We start from the raw sequence: 16,169 nt of genomic DNA, 5'->3' as shown, positions 1-16,169 counted from the left end.
ACCTTCCCCAGAAAAGGGGGTGAAAGATTTGGGAGGATTTTGGGGGGAAAGACGTTTCCAAACGGACTCGTTCCCAGTAACCGGTGTTAGATGTTTGGTGGTGGCAGCGAAAGTCCAAGGGCAAAAGGTAAGATAGTTTGTACCTTGGGGAAGTTTTAACCTAAGCTGGTAAAGGTAAGCTTAGGAGGTTTTCATGCAGGTCCCCACATCTGTACCCTAGAGTTCAGAGTGGGAAAGGAACCTTGACACTAGGCGACAAAACTGCAGATGAAATTCAACATTAATAAGTGCAAAGTAATGCACATTGGAAAACATAATCCCAAATATGCATACAAGATGATAGGATGTAAATTAGCTGTTACCACTGAAAAAAGATTTTTGAATAATTGTGGATAGTTCCCTGAAAACATCCACTATGAAGAAGCAGAGGAAAAAAAGCTAACAACATTAAGAACTATTTGGAAAGGGATCGATAAAAAAGAAAATATCATAATGCCACTATATAAATCCACGGTATGCCCACACCATGAATACCGCATGCAGTTCTGGTCACCTCATCTCAAAAAAGATATATCAGAATTGGAAAAGGTGCAGAGAAGGGTAACAAAAATTATTAGATATAGGGAACAGTTTCCATATGAGGAGAGATTAAAAAGACTGGTTTCAGAGTAACAGCCGTGTTAGTCTGTCTTTGCAAAAAGAAAAGGAGTACTTGTGGCACCTTAGAGACTAACCAATTTATTTGAGCATGAGCTTTCGTGAGCTACAGCTCACTTCATCGGATGCACACCGTGGAAACTGCAGTAGACATTATATACACACAGAGACCATGAAACAATACCCCCTCCCACCCCACTGTCCTGCTGGTAATAGCTCATCTAAAGTGATCATCAAGTTGGGCCATTTCCAGCACAAATCCAGGTTTTCTCACCCTCCGCCCCCCTCTTCCCCACAAACTCACTCTCCTGCTGGTAATAGCCCATCCAAAGTGACCACTCTCTTCACAATGGGTATGATAATCAAGGTGGGTCATTTCCAGCACAAATCCAGGTTCTCTCACTCCCTCACCCCCCTCCAAAAACCACACACACAAACTCACTCTCCTGCCAGCAGGACAGTGGGGTGGGAGGGGGTATTGTTTCATGGTCTCTGTGTGTATATAATGTCTACTGCAGTTTCCACCGTATGCATCCGATGAAGTGAGCTGTAGCTCATGAAAGCTCATGCTCAAATAAATTGGTTAGTCTCTAAGGTGCCACAAGTACTCCTATTAAAAAGACTGCGACTGTTCATCTTAGAAAAGAGACAACTAAGGAGGATATGATAGAGGTCTACAAAATCATGACTGGTGTGGAGAAAGTGAACAAGAAAGTGGTATTTACCCCTTCCCGTAACACAAGAACCAAAGGTCACCTGATGAAATTAATAGGCAGCAGGTTTAAAACAAACATAAGAAAATACTTCTTCACACAGCATACAGTCAACCTGTGGAATTCATTGCCAAGGAATACTGTGAAGGCCAAAACTATAATGGGGTTCTAAAAGAATTAGATAAGTTCATGGAAGACAGGTCCATCAATGACTATTAGCCAAGATGTTCAGGGATGCAAACCTATGCTCTGGGTGGCCCTAGCCTCTGATTGCCAGGAGCTGGGAGTGGATGACAGGATGGATCACTCGATGATTGCCTGTTCTGTTCATTCCCTCTGAAGCACCTTGCATTAGCCATTATCGGAAGACAAGATATTGGGCTAGAAAGACCATTGGTCTGACCCACTATCGACATTCTTATATTCGAAGTATCTCCCAACAACTTACTCCATTTTCCATATTGAACCACTCAAATATTCTTCCATTGATGTTGCATCCCTTTATTTCACATCCTTTGTTTCTGTTTCATCTGTTTAAACTGCATAGACTGTGTAGTCTTCGGTAGGTTTTACCCATCACATTTGATTTTAACATATGCCTTCCATTATGTGATGACCAACAGTTAGTTATTCTCAATCTTGTTCATACTGGCAATTCCAAACTTTGGCATATGCTTCCCAAGTACCGAGAAATATTATGTTGAAAAACCACAATTTAAATCATTATTACTTCATTGACACTAGTCAGAAATACCTTACACATTTTATGCACATTTTATTGTGTATATAAACACATTGACCAAACAACAATGAGAAAGGCCCAAGGAAAACAGTTTGATGCATTCTTAATTAACTGAACAGCATGGAAATGCAGAACAGACGGAATAGGTCATGTGATCTAAGTTGTCTCTGAAAAGTCAGAAATGATTGCTTAGAAATATCACAAAAAGAAACACTGACTTCTAAGTTTTGCAACAAAGTATAGTAGCTTAATCATTTTTAAATTATTCACATATGCCAGTTCTTGACTACCAGATGGACCGGGAAAAGAATTAGTGTTATGTAGTTGAAGGCAGTACTGAAAATTGAAAGAGGTGATTTAAAAGACAAAAACCAGAGCTTGTTTTGATGAATATGTATTCAGGACAAGTACTGCAGACACAACCAACTGTCTAATGTCACTATGTCTTTGAAAATACAGGAGTCAGATCTGCCTGGACTTTCAGATAACATCAGATGAAAGACAAACAGCTCTTCCTCAAAATTAAAGATAATTGGCCTCTTTTCAGAAAAAAAACGCTCTTTAACAACATAAAAATACCACAAACAAGAACTATAGGGAGGTACTGATATTGTTAACATCCTTTGTAAACGCATATCCTTTAACAACAGATACCTAGTCTGGCACAACTATTCACCAGCGGACTGAATTAAAGTGAGCTACTGGTGAAGAACTTGGAGTGTGCCAGATGCCTAGTACAGCAAGTATGCTTGACATGAGTACTATACTGCTGCTGTGCAGCTGGAGGGACACGGGGGGTGATTTAAGCACTTACAAGATCACATCTCAACAAAAGTCAGTGGAACTTAGGCTCCAAACTGACGAAGTCACTTTTGTAAGTGGAACTTAGGTACTTTTAATAATTTTCACATTTGTTAACATCTGTTTGCATTCCCATGAAAACAGGGGAATAATCTCTCTCCCCCTCTCACTGGTCCTTATTATAAACAGCGATGATAACAACACTGCTTATTAACCTGACACTTCCTATTATATGACCCATTTTCAATTGCTTATAATTTTGTCAAACTGTGCTGAAATTTAACATGTGGGGGATATCTTCTTCAGGCTGAATTTACTTTTATTTCAGCAAAAATAGTTCACCTGTTTCCAAGAACAAGGGTAGGAAAGAATATGTTGTTTTGCCCCTGTTAAATTCTGGCGGCCTTTTCTTTTAGAAGCTTTAGTGTCTCAATGCTTTGGAGCAAGGACCTGAAAATTAGCAGCGGGTAGCCTTTGCATCAGGAATGTAACTTTTGCTGTCACTGTGAAAATCCACCCACTTTTGGAAAGAATAAGCCTTTGAAAAATTCCAGTTCACACATGTTCAGTAGAGACTTGCCTGACTTCAGCTAAAATTTCTGAAGATTCCACCCATGCTGAGCATGCTCTAGCCCTGAGCTAAGCAGGACTTACCCTCTTCCACTCTGGGCTATTGTACACCATTCCAGAGCCAGGCACAGGAACTAAGAGCAAGGGGATTGGCTTTCCTGTGCTTTCGATACTCCTCAGCTGGACCCAGGAGGCATGGAGAAAAGAAAGCTGCCTGATTCGAATACAGAGGCTACAAGACCAGGAACTATGGGGAGGTGGGAGCAGTTAGGGACAAGAAGCCTGGAGGAGAGAACTGGGACTGGAAACCCATGGGAGGGAGAAGGAAATGGAGACAGAGTTGTGCGGGGAGGGGAAGACTGGAAAAGGCTAGACAAGGAGATTGGGACTGGGAAACAGTGAGGTGCAGAAATGTTGTGGGGGAAGGCGGGCTCCATCTTACGAAGAGAGGGAAGAGCATCTTTGCCAGCAGGCTGGCTAACCTAGTGAGGAGGGCTTTAAACTAGGTTCACCGGGGGAAGGAGACCAAAGCCCTGAGGTAAGTGGGAAAGCGGGATACCGGGAGGAAGCACAGGCAGGAATGTCTGTGAGGGGAGGGCTCCTGCCTCATACTGGCAATGAGGGGCGATCAACAGGTTATCTCAAGTGCTTATATACAAATGCACAAAGCCTTGGAAACAAGCAGGGAGAACTGGAGGTCCTGGTGATGTCAAGGAACTATGACGTGATTGGAATAACAGAGACTTGGTGGGATAACTCATATGACTGGAGTACTGTCATGGATGGTTATAAACTGTTCAGGAAGGACAGGCAGGGCAGAAAAGGTGGGGGAGTAGCACTGTATGTAAGGGAGCAGTATGACTGCTCAGAGCTCCGGTACGAAACTGCAGAAAAACCTGAGTGTCTCTGGATTAAGTTTAGAAGTGTGTGCAACAAGAGTGATGTAGTGGTGGGAGTCTGCTATAGACCACCGGACCAGGGGGATGAGGTGGATGAGGCTTTCTTCCGGCAGCTCACGGAAGCTACTAGATCGCATGCCCTGATTCTCATGGGTGACTTTAATTTTCCTGATATCTGCTGGGAGAGCAATACAGCGGTGCATAGACAATCCAGGAAGTTTTTGGAAAGCGTAGGGGACAATTTCCTGGCGCAAGTGCTAGAGGAGCCAACTGGGGGGGTGCTTTTCTTGACTTGCTGCTCACAAACCGGGTAGAATTAGTGGGGGAAGCAAAAGTGGATGGGAATCTGGGAGGCAGTGACCATGAGTTGGTTGAGTTCAGGATCCTGACGCAGGGAACAAAGGTAAGCAGCAGGATACGGACCCTGGACTTCAGGAAAGCAGACTTCGACTCCCTCAGGGAACGGATGGCCAGGATCCCCTGGGGGACTAACTTGAAGGGGAAAGGAGTCCAGGAGAGCTGGCTGTATTTCAAGGAATCCCTGTTGAGGTTACAGGGACAAACCATCCCGATGAGTCGAAAGAATAGTAAATATGGCAGGCGACCAACTTGGCTTAATGGTGAAATCCTAGCGGATCTTAAACATAAAAAAGAAGCTTACAAGAAGTGGAAGGTTGGACATATGACCAGGGAAGAGTATAAAAATATTGCTCGGGCATGTAGGAATGTTATCAGGAGGGCCAAATCGCACCTGGAGCTGCAGCTAGCCAGAGATGTCAAGAGTAACAAGAAGGGTTTCTTCAGGTATGTTGGCAACAAGAAGAAAGCCAAGGAATGTGTGGGCCCCTTACTGAATGAGGGAGGCAACCTAGTGACAGAGGATGTGGAAAAAGCTAATGTACTCAATGCTTTTTTTGCCTCTGTTTTCACTAACAAGGTCAGCTCCCAGACTGCTGCGCTGGGCATCACAAAATGCGGAAGAGATGGCCAGCCCTCTGTGGAGATAGAGGCGGTTAGGGACTATTTAGAAAAGCTGGACGTGCACAAGTCCATGGGGCCGGACGAGTTGCATCCGAGAGTGCTGAAGGAATTGGCGGCTGTGATTGCAGAGCCACTGGTCATTATCTTTGAAAACTCGTGGCGAACCGGGGAAGTCCCGGATGACTGGAAAAAGGCTAATGTAGTGCCAATCTTTAAAAAAGGGAAGAAGGAAGATCCTGGGAACTACAGGCCAGTCAGCCTCACCTCAGTCCCTGGAAAAATCATGGAGCAGGTCCTCAAAGAATCAATCCTGAAGCACTTGCATGAGAGGAAAGTGATCAGGAACAGCCAGCATGGATTCACCAAGGGAAGGTCATGCCTGACTAATCTAATCGCCTTTTATGATGAGATTACTGGTTCTGTGGATGAAGGGAAAGCAGTGGATGTATTGTTTCTTGACTTTAGCAAAGCTTTTGACACGGTCTCCCATAGTATTCTTGTCAGCAAGTTAAGGAAGTATGGGCTGGATGAATGCACCATAAGGTGGGTAGAAAGCTGGCTAAATTGTCGGGCTCAACGGGTAGTGATCAATGGCTCCATGTCTAGTTGGCAGCCGGTATCAAGTGGAGTGCCCCAGGGGTCGGTCCTGGGGCCGGTTTTATTCAATATCTTCATAAATGATCTGGAGGATGGTGTGGATTGCACTCTCAGCAAATTTGCGGATGATACTAAACTGGGAGGAGTGGTAGATACGCTGGAGGGGAGGGATAGGATACAGAAGGACCTAGACCAATTGGAAGATTGGGCCAAAAGGAATCTGATGAGGTTCAATAAGGATAAGTGCAGGGTCCTGCACTTAGGACGGAAGAACCCAATGCACAGCTACAGACTAGGGACCGAATGGCTAGGCAGCAGTTCTGCAGAAAAGGACCTAGGGGTGACAGTGGACGAGAAGCTGGATATGAGTCAGCAGTGTGCCCTTGTTGCCAAGAAGGCCAATGGCATTTTGGGATGTATAAGTAGGGGCATAGCGAGCAGATCGAGGGACGTGATCGTTCCCCTCTATTCGACATTGGTGAGGCCTCATCTGGAGTACTGTGTCCAGTTTTGGGCCCCACACTTCAAGAAGGATGTGGATAAATTGGAGAGAGTCCAGCGAAGGGCAACAAAAATGATTAGGGGACTGGAACACATGAGTTATGAGGAGAGGCTGAGGGAGCTGGGATTGTTTAGCCTGCAGAAGAGAAGAATGAGGGGGGATTTGATAGCTGCTTTCAACTACCTGAAAGGGGGTTCCAAAGAGGATGGCTCTAGACTGTTCTCAATGGTAGCAGATGACAGAACGAGGAGTAATGGTCTCAAGTTGCAGTGGGGGAGGTTTAGATTGGATATTAGGAAAAACTTTTTCACTAAGAGGGTGGTGAAACACTGGAATGCGTTACCTAGGGAGGTGGTAGAATCTCCTTCCTTAGAGGTTTTTAAGGTCAGGCTTGACAAAGCCCTGGCTGGGATGATTTAACTGGGAATTGGTCCTGCTTTGAGCAGGGGGTTGGACTAGATGACCTTCTGGGGTCCCTTCCAACCCTGATATTCTATGATTCTATGATTCTAAGGGAGACAGATCTCACAAGGAGCCAAGGTGTGAGGGGACAACTGAGACTGTCTGGGTAAAGAGATCAGGTCAGAGAGGCCAGAGACAGCGTGAGAGGAGAGAGTGATATTAGATGAAAAGGCAACCTTAATTCTAGCATTTCCCAGTTTTTGAGCGTTTCACTTTGCAACCGAAATATTGTTATTTTAACATAGTTTTTGTTTGTAATATGTGATACAGAATTTTAGTGTTTGTAGTTCTAGAAGAGATTAAACTAATTTTTAAAGACACATTAGGGCTTTTATAACCTGATTCAGGGGAGGAAGGAGAAAGGGGAATGTGACAATACAGTGATTCTAAGGGATGGGCCCATGTAATGGGATTTATTTGCTTTCTCTCATTCAAAACAATGAGAACTGCTTAAATCTCTGAAGGAAATACATTTATATTAGTGCTACATACCAAACAAGCAAACAACCAACACAATATAGTGAGCTATTTATGTATATTTTCGCAGCAAAGAAAAAAGTCAAGACAGTAATAATTATGAAACACCATCAGAATATCAGGTGATGCTTCATTTCTTTCATCCCCACCCCACCCACAGTGAGAAATATCTAATTATTATTCAATTCCTTTTCCGAGAGTGACAAATCTGATAACTTCATGACTTTATATTGTCATCAGACGATTTAAAAATTTGTATTACTCTGCTGTGTGACCAATTTATGAGATGCAACTTTGTATTTACCAGCCAAAAAGTGCAAAAGATTTCACCTCTTGTACTATGGACATAAATTTCCTGTATATTTAGCTAAAAAGACCAACACCGACCCCACTTTTGTTCTACTGGCAATGATTTTTTTAAAAAATAAATACTGTATATCAGAATTACAGCTAAACCTTTCCCTAATTTTACAATGTCTCCACCAGTCCTCATTACTTGTAGCAATAGCCTGTTTTATGTGAAATCCTCCGACTCAAAATGCAATTGTACATTGAAAAGTTACCTTTTGGTTCTGTTTATTGTGTCAGTGATTCCAAATCAGATTTGCTCAGTTTATTAAGTGAAATACTTTATTTTTTCTAATCTTCAAACCAGCAAACTCAGCCTTGGATCTGAAAGTCAATCTTTCTGACTCATTCATCATCATCAGAAATAATGAGCATTTTGCAGGCCAAATCCAGCCCTGTTACACCTGTGCAACTTCACTGTGTAAGCAAAGGCAGAATTTACCATGTAAATGGAATTTCGTTAACATTTTTATTGATGGTGCATGAGCTGGACTGGAATTCAACCGTGTGTCTTTATTTTTCTCTTTATGCTTTATTGTCTTTGCATGTGATGTGGTGGACTAGGCCAAAGGCGCCCTTCGGGAGGCCTCAGGTTACTGCCACACCCATCCCAGGAAAGGAGCAGTGGAGAGGTCCTCTAAGCAGGCTAGAATTGCTGCACAGGAAGCAGCCAATCGGGGCCAGAAGGGCCATATAAAAGGAGCTGCAGAACAGAGCAGCAATTAGTCACTGCTTGGTGCTGGAGAAGAAATGAGTGCAGGTCTGGCTGCCTCATAGAGCAGCAGGGCCACGGACAGCTCAGTGTGGGCAGGGACCAGGGTGCATTAGGGGAGCTCCTGGCTGGCTGCAGGGACTGAGCCTGGGAAGAGCTGCAGGAAGATAGTGTCTCCAGGGAGGAAGCCCTGGGGATACAGCTCCATAGCAGGGCAGGACTACTTAAAGACCAAGACCCAGGGAAGGCTAGAGAGACACCACCAGAGAAGGTTTGACCTTCTGGGGTCCCTTCCAACCCTGATATTCTATGATTCTATGATTCTATGTACTGAGATAGGCCCTGATGGACTGTACACCCCAGAAAGGGTCTATTCTGGTTAACATGCAGACTGTGTGAGACTCGGCCAGAAGGCTAGTCACTGAAAAAGCCACCTGAAAACCACCAAAAGGGATCACCAGTAGTGAAATAACATAGACCCGCTCACAAGAGGTGGGTGCTGAACCCGTTCGACTGCAATATTAATAGGAGTGAAAAAGGAGAAAAACTTACTTATTTTAATAGTAAAATAAGTGTCTTAGACACTAAGTACACAGAGTGAACAGATCTGCCCCTTATGAGGTACCATTTTTTACAGTGTCACTTTTCACAGTAGAAATACACTTCAATATCTTAACATGAGATAGAATAAGATTCTCTGGCATAGAATAAGCAAGTAATGATTTCCATCTTACATGAAAAATTCCAAGACAAAAGCATGATTCCATGAGAAGAGGAAAACAAAAAACAAAACTCATAACGTGTCTTTAAAAATTAGTTTAATCTAATCTGGAACTACAAACCCAAAAATTCTTTACTAATAATTATATGGTGATTTTATGGTATCACTACAAGACAGAGTTAAATTTGTTTGGATGTCTTAAATATGCATTTCCCTTCTTTAACATGTTTGGATTTTTTTTTTTTTAAGTGTAACCTTAACTATGAAGTTCTTGAGTTTGTAATGCTTGCTTTTGGAATCATTACAACATCCCTGGAATGTTGGGGAGGGAGGTTGTCTTGGTTTTTTACTGAGTTTAAATAACTGAATACTGAATACTTTCAAAATTAAGTCCATTGTAACATGGTTTTGTGTCTTGGAATGTCCCTTGTTTTTAAAATTATTAAAAATTTCCTACATGAATCCTAAACAAGACATCCAAAGAGAATACTACTGTGCCATATTTCTAATTATTTGAATATATTTAATATCAATCTTCATTCATTTGACTTTTACTTTTACTAACAGATTCACTGATGAAACTAAGCCAGAGCACACTGGTCAGCGAAGCTGGATTTGCACCTTCATCTCTTTTTAATCCGATCTTTAATTGCAAAAGAGAAGTCAGCCTTAACTAGAAAGCCATGCCCAGTGCCTTTAACATATATGCCACTTGGCTTCTCAAACTTCAAAGGGCCAAAAATCACCATGCACTTTATATGTCCACAAAAGGCCTACAGATGATTTTTGAAATTGTAGACCAGATGCCCATGGAACAGAAGAAAGAGACTCCAAACAAGGAAGAACTCTGCAGCTCTCTACAGAGGAGGTGGACTAGGCCAAAGTAAAAGTATTGTCAGTAGTTCATAGCTGACTCCTACAAGTTTGCTAGTCATTAATTTATGCTAAGTTGTGTTCAAGCTGAAATATCTGAATAGCTTGAAATGTAGTTCAGATCCTGAACATATAGTCTTGGTCTGTATTTATTACCTGAAATTAAACTTTGTTTACTAAAGATACATTTTGTATTTAGACAAAAAGACTCCAAATATTTTAAGCCTTATAGATGTCCATTTGTATTTATCTGATAAGGTCTCTTTTCAGTGCTGTACATATGGATACCACATTAAGAAAGATATGAGATTTCTCTGAATGTGTCAGAATGATGGTATTTGCTCAATGCTGTACTTTTTCATACTAAGCTGATAATTACAGCACAAAGACTGTACACTACTTCATCTGGAATGTCTTTTGGGTTGCGAATTTATGGCATATCTATCACAGACTCAATCAACACAAAACTGGATCTAAGTGTTTTTATGAAGAAAACTATGACAAACCTAAAGTAAACAATGACAAACTAAAGTAAACTACGACAAACCTAAAGTAAACAACTCCTTGCAAAATGTTTGCGTTTCTTTCCTTAATGAAAGTACCTTTTTAGGGTCCAATCTTATTCCCACTGAAGTCAGTAGGAGTTTTACAATTGATTTCAATGGTAACAGAATTAGGCACTTAATCACTGTGTTTGAGATCCTTGGTCAGGTGCCAAGAACACAATCTTTATTTAGACATTATTTCATATTATTCTCCCCTCTTCCCCCCATCTTCTGAGATATAGAAATAAGAATATTGGTAGTTTTGAACACTTGTTGTTCAGCACAGTGGTTTACATGAGTTTTCTATGCCTGATTTGTTTCATGATTTGAACAGTGATGGTTGGCAGCATGTGATAAAATGAAGTATTTCAAAATGGTTCACTAAGTTACTAAAAAGGCATTTTTCAAGCAGAACAAAATATCTGAATTCTAGAAAATGACAGATCTACTTTCCTATTTCTATCAGGTATCCAAAAGACGTTATGATTAAGGAAAATACATTCTTCTTTCCACTCTGTACAATGCAGAAAGGAAAGAATCCGACAATGCCGATATTACATTTATACACAACATTTCATCCCAAAGGATCTTAAAATTCTTCACAAAATATTTTATGAAATACAATCACCCATTGGGGTGGAGGTACATATCCAGTTAGGCAGAACACTGCACAACTGTGTGGTGAAGAGGAAATTTGAGCAAGAATTAGGTGCAGACCTCTGCTCTTACAAAAATTACATGGAATCTTTAATTTCACACAGAACTTCGGGTTGTAAGGTCTCTCCACACACATAACTGCACGGTGATCAATTTATCTATCATGGAAAATATGAAGAGCTAAGTCAAATATGCTAGGATTTGAACCTATGGTTGAGGGAGCTTAGAGCCCCTCCGACTGTACTTTTGTACTTTCTGTGCTTTTATAGAAATTAAGGTTTGCCCTACAAAGAGGTACAGAATGTATTTGATTACTGAAGAAAGGCACTAAATGCTGAAACAAAGCCATAAGAAATTCTGCAACCTATCAAAGGTGATAAGTGCTTCTGATTAATCCTTACTGCATTCCCCATACTCAGCATTTCACTAAATAGCAATGCTCACTTTTAAAAATAGACCTGCCATTTTAACATCCTGGGATTCTTACATGTTTTATCTAAAGTTACGGTATGTACTGCATATAGCGCTTAATCAGTAATCATCTCTATTTTCAAGTTCTGAAGTTACTGATAAACCTTGTCAAGTTTAGGTGCAACCAGTGAAACCATATTAAGAGCATGAAAACTAGTTATCATTTTAAGGACAGATACTTTCCTGCTAAACTAAATGGATGATTTAAGTTATTGGGAGCAATTATTCTGGCATATGAAATGCTTTAAGAACCTTCTATTAAATTAAATTTTACAAAATTCAGCCATAATCTATACTCCACATAAGCCTGTCAATGAGACAATACAAGATGTAAAAGGCAGAATCTGGCCCAAAGTTTCTATGCTTATGTATACTAGACTCGTCTGACATAAGTTTAAAAGGTATAGATATCCTTTTCAGGGGCATAAAACAGATTATAAATTCAGAATGTCTGTGTACACAAAAAAAAATAGTCCCTTTTCTGTATATCAACAAACAGAAGACTTCTGGTGTCTGAGCCATACATTTAATTCTGTACTATTAAACTTTGCCATCCCTCAAACTTCTATATGCATTAGAAAATAATTTCCAAGTCAAATTATTGTTACTAAAGATCAGCAGTACTACACAGTGGTGAGGATGCAAATACAAATGTAACAGTGCAAAGATTAAATATATTTTGCAGAGAAATGTTTAGCATAATTTACTGGTATGTAGCAGATACCTGTGCTTTCTAGTATAGGGGGCAAAAAACAAGGAACCTGGATTAGTGTACCATCTACCCGAACTCAAAAACACGACTTTCAAGAGATTTATGCTTCCATTTACTTTCTTTATTGGTAGAGAGCTCATCAAGCATCACTGGAGAGGTGAATAGGAATCCGAACAAAAAAAAAGATAAAAGTGGTAATACTGTTCCTGAGAAGAAAGCAAAATGTTCAGCAACCCGTAGACAGTAGTCATTAATGCTGGTACAACTAGAGCTCAAACAACAGTGAAGATTTTTCTGCACTCTGATGAAGACAAATGTCTTTCAGGATTTCTAACAAAAACATTGGAAAGAGCACAATGTTGTTACCTTGGAAAGAAGATGCTATTCTAAATTGAAATATAAGTAATATAATATAAATACTGATATTATTCGGTGGAGTTTAGCTCTCCAAGATTTTGATTTCGACATACAACACATCTCAGGAGCTTCTAACAAAGTGACTAATGCACTCTCCCATGAAAGTTTCCCAGAATCAACTGGTTAAAATCGTCCTTGAGATGTGGAAAATATTGTTAGTCTTTATACAGTTAGTAGTATATTTAGAGGTGCATGTGTCTTATTAACTCTGTTTTCTCCTAGAGCTCCAGGAAGAAATCATAGCCAGTGTTTCACCCTATCTGTGATTTGGGGGGCATGTCATAAATATAAAGGGAAGGGTAACCACCTTTCTGTCCACAGTGCTATAAAATCCCTCCTGGCCAAAACACTTTCACCTGTAAAGGGTTAAGAAGCTAAGATAACCTCGCTGGCACCTGACCCAAAGTGACCAATGAGGGGACAAGATACTTTCAAATCGGGGAGGAGGGGCGGACACAAAGAGTTTGTCTGTGTGATGCTTTTGCCAGGAACAGATCAGGAATGCAGCCTTACAACTCCTGTTAAGTTAGTGAGTAATCTAGCTAGAAATGAGCTAGATTTCCTTTTGTTTAATGGCTGGTAATATAAGCTGTGCTGGAGGGAATGTATATTCCTGTTTTTGTGTCTTTTTATAACTTAAGGTTTTGCCTCGAGGGATTCTCTATGTTTTGAATCGGATTACCCTGTAAAGTATTTACCATCCTGATTTTACAGAGGTGATTCTTTTACCTCTTCTTTAATTAAAATTCTTCTTTTAAGAACCTGATTCATTTTTCATTGTTCTTAAGATCCAAGGGTTTGGGTCTGTGTTCACCTGTACAAATTGGTGAGGATTCTTATCAAGCCTTCCCCAGGAAAGGGGGTGTAGGACTTGGGGGGATATTTTGGGGGAAGATGTCTCCAAGTGGGCTCTTTCCCTGTTCTTTGTTTAAAACGCTTGGTGGTGGCAGCATATGGTCCAAGGACAAGGCAAAGTTTGTACCTTTGGGAGGTTTTTAACCTAAGCTGGTAAAAATAAGCTTAGGGGGTTTTCATGCAGGTCCCCACATCTGTACCCTACAGTTCAGAGTGGGAAAGGAACTTTGATGATTGGGAATTAGGAATGTAAAAGGTTAAACAGTTCACCGGTAAGCATTAGGTAAGCAACAGGAAAAGCGCAAGCAGCAGCAGTTCACACAAGTGGAAGCTGAGGAGACTAAGATTTTCTCATCCTTGAAAATTCTTAACTCAGATTCATAAATAATTCTTAGCGAAGTGGGATCATAAAATACTCATCGGGATGACAGTTATTACCTGACAATCACTGAATGCTCAGTACTAATCAAGGACAACAAACTCATTGCTGAGGACCACAGTGCAGGTATACAAAACAATGGAACCATCAGAAGAAAGGGAGGCAGACACAAGCAAAATGCACTAGATTATCAACAGCTGAAGACATCTATTTTTGTACCAGAATTTACCTGAATGGTCATTTTGTCCATTTATTCGAATATATTACATTTAAAACTCTATTAATAACCAAAAGAAAAATAAAGCAAACCCAAGAATAATTAAATTTTCAGCTATGGGTTTGATATGCCAAGAACAAAATGTTCAAAACAACGACTATATAAACACAAACAGATTTTATCATCTGCAGTTGAAGAGAGCTTTTTTATCAAGTCATTTTCATCAACTTGCATTTTATCCTTTCTCCTTTGCAAAATCAAAGTACTTGAACAATCACTTGTATAAATCAGTATCATTATTGTGTGTTTTAAAATGTATTAACACAATGAAAGGGGAAGTACCAGCAACCTGTAACAAGTCTGCTGTTCCCTATTTCTACTTTCACAGTGGAAAGTCAAACAAATTATCTATCCATTAATTTTCAAAATTTTATTATAGAAAAATCTTCAACACTTAATCATTCCAATACTTAAATACAAAATTACCTAAACTTTGTTGATTTTGTTTTCCTTCCTGGGGTTTTATTTATTTATTTAGGCAGGTAAAGAATTTTGACAGCATAATTTTATGTAGTGCTATTACAAAAAACAGCACTTGAAACAGTGATAAAACTCTCCCATGCAAATGTAATTAATTGAACCAATTTAAAGCAATGTCTCAGGAAAAACGTGTCAAACATTCAGCCCATAGGTTGAATCCACCACATTAGATGTATTTATGTGTCCCGTGTGACATACACAGATTCTGCAGAAAGAACTGTTACTTTTCAGTAACTATAGTGTGACAGATATGGCAATTTCATGCAATATCTTTGGGAGACCTTACTGTATTAAGTTTATGTATCATTGTGGATCAAGGATGATATCCAATTCCATGGGGGAGGGTGATTAAGAATAGTGTGCATTGTAGCCCAGGTGGCTAGTTTGCTTTATTATATTCACTGCTACTGTAGCCTAGTGGGCTAGCTTGCCTTCATTATATTTACTGCTTTGCATTATATTCTGCTTTGCATATATTCAGAAGTAATGCAAGAAACCTACAGGCCTATACCCTGAAAGACATTAGCTTCAGCTAGTTAACACAAGGTTTTCAGACCTATGATCTTTGAACAGATAAATGGCCCAATGGAAAAACCCCAAGTATTTGGGGAGATGAAAAGAGAGTTTAAGGGGAAGTTCTGATCACAGGTAAATAATTCAACCACAGAAGAATCCTGGCAACGAGCTGACGTACATAAAAGGTACATGAGATACATTTAAGACTAGCCTGCTTGCTTGCCGAAATTATATATATATATTTTCTTATAAGTTTCTTATTTTCTTATAGGTTTGATTATTTGTTTTATTATAATAGGTTTATATTAGGGTATATTTTGGCTGTACCACAAGGGACCTGCAGGCCACGTTCTGTATGGTGAGCTAAGGCAAAGTTAGCATACATATATGTCTGGGACCTTTCACCTAGATAAATGGAGCTAAAGCCTAAGGTCCATATGACTGCAAACTTTAACATAGAGGATGCGTTAAAGCAGGTTGGCATAGGGGCTTTCCTAATTTCATACCTTTTTAAACTTAACAGGCACACCACAACTTAGAACTTGGAAAGAATACAAATAACCAGTTAGGACAGAAATAACAAGTGTGATATCTAAGCACAAAAGGCCCCGGGTAAGGAATTGATGTATATAAGAAGTTGAGATCATTGATATACTAACCTATAGGAAAAAGACACTCCAACATTAGTGAGGTGAGGAAATACAAATAAGGAGAAGGGGAAAATTCCCTACTGAATATGCATTGAACATAACAGCACCAGCGTAACATATTATAAAAGTGGCATCCCAACCTAGGGGCAGGGGAA

General features: G+C 40.2%; 1 protein-coding gene across 3 annotated transcripts in view; it reads right to left on the bottom strand.

Annotated features, from left to right (window-relative positions):
* The window catches only part of TRAPPC9 (trafficking protein particle complex subunit 9), an 831,265-nt gene that overhangs the window by 395,952 nt on the left and 419,144 nt on the right, over window positions 1–16,169 (bottom strand). The window lies entirely within an intron of this gene.

The sequence above is a fragment of the Lepidochelys kempii genome, chromosome 2 (genome assembly GCF_965140285.1).
Source record: "Lepidochelys kempii isolate rLepKem1 chromosome 2, rLepKem1.hap1, whole genome shotgun sequence".
Lineage (NCBI taxonomy): Eukaryota > Metazoa > Chordata > Testudines > Cheloniidae > Lepidochelys > Lepidochelys kempii.
Note: the sequence above shows the minus strand (reverse complement) of the source record. Positions and strands in the feature narration are given on the sequence as shown.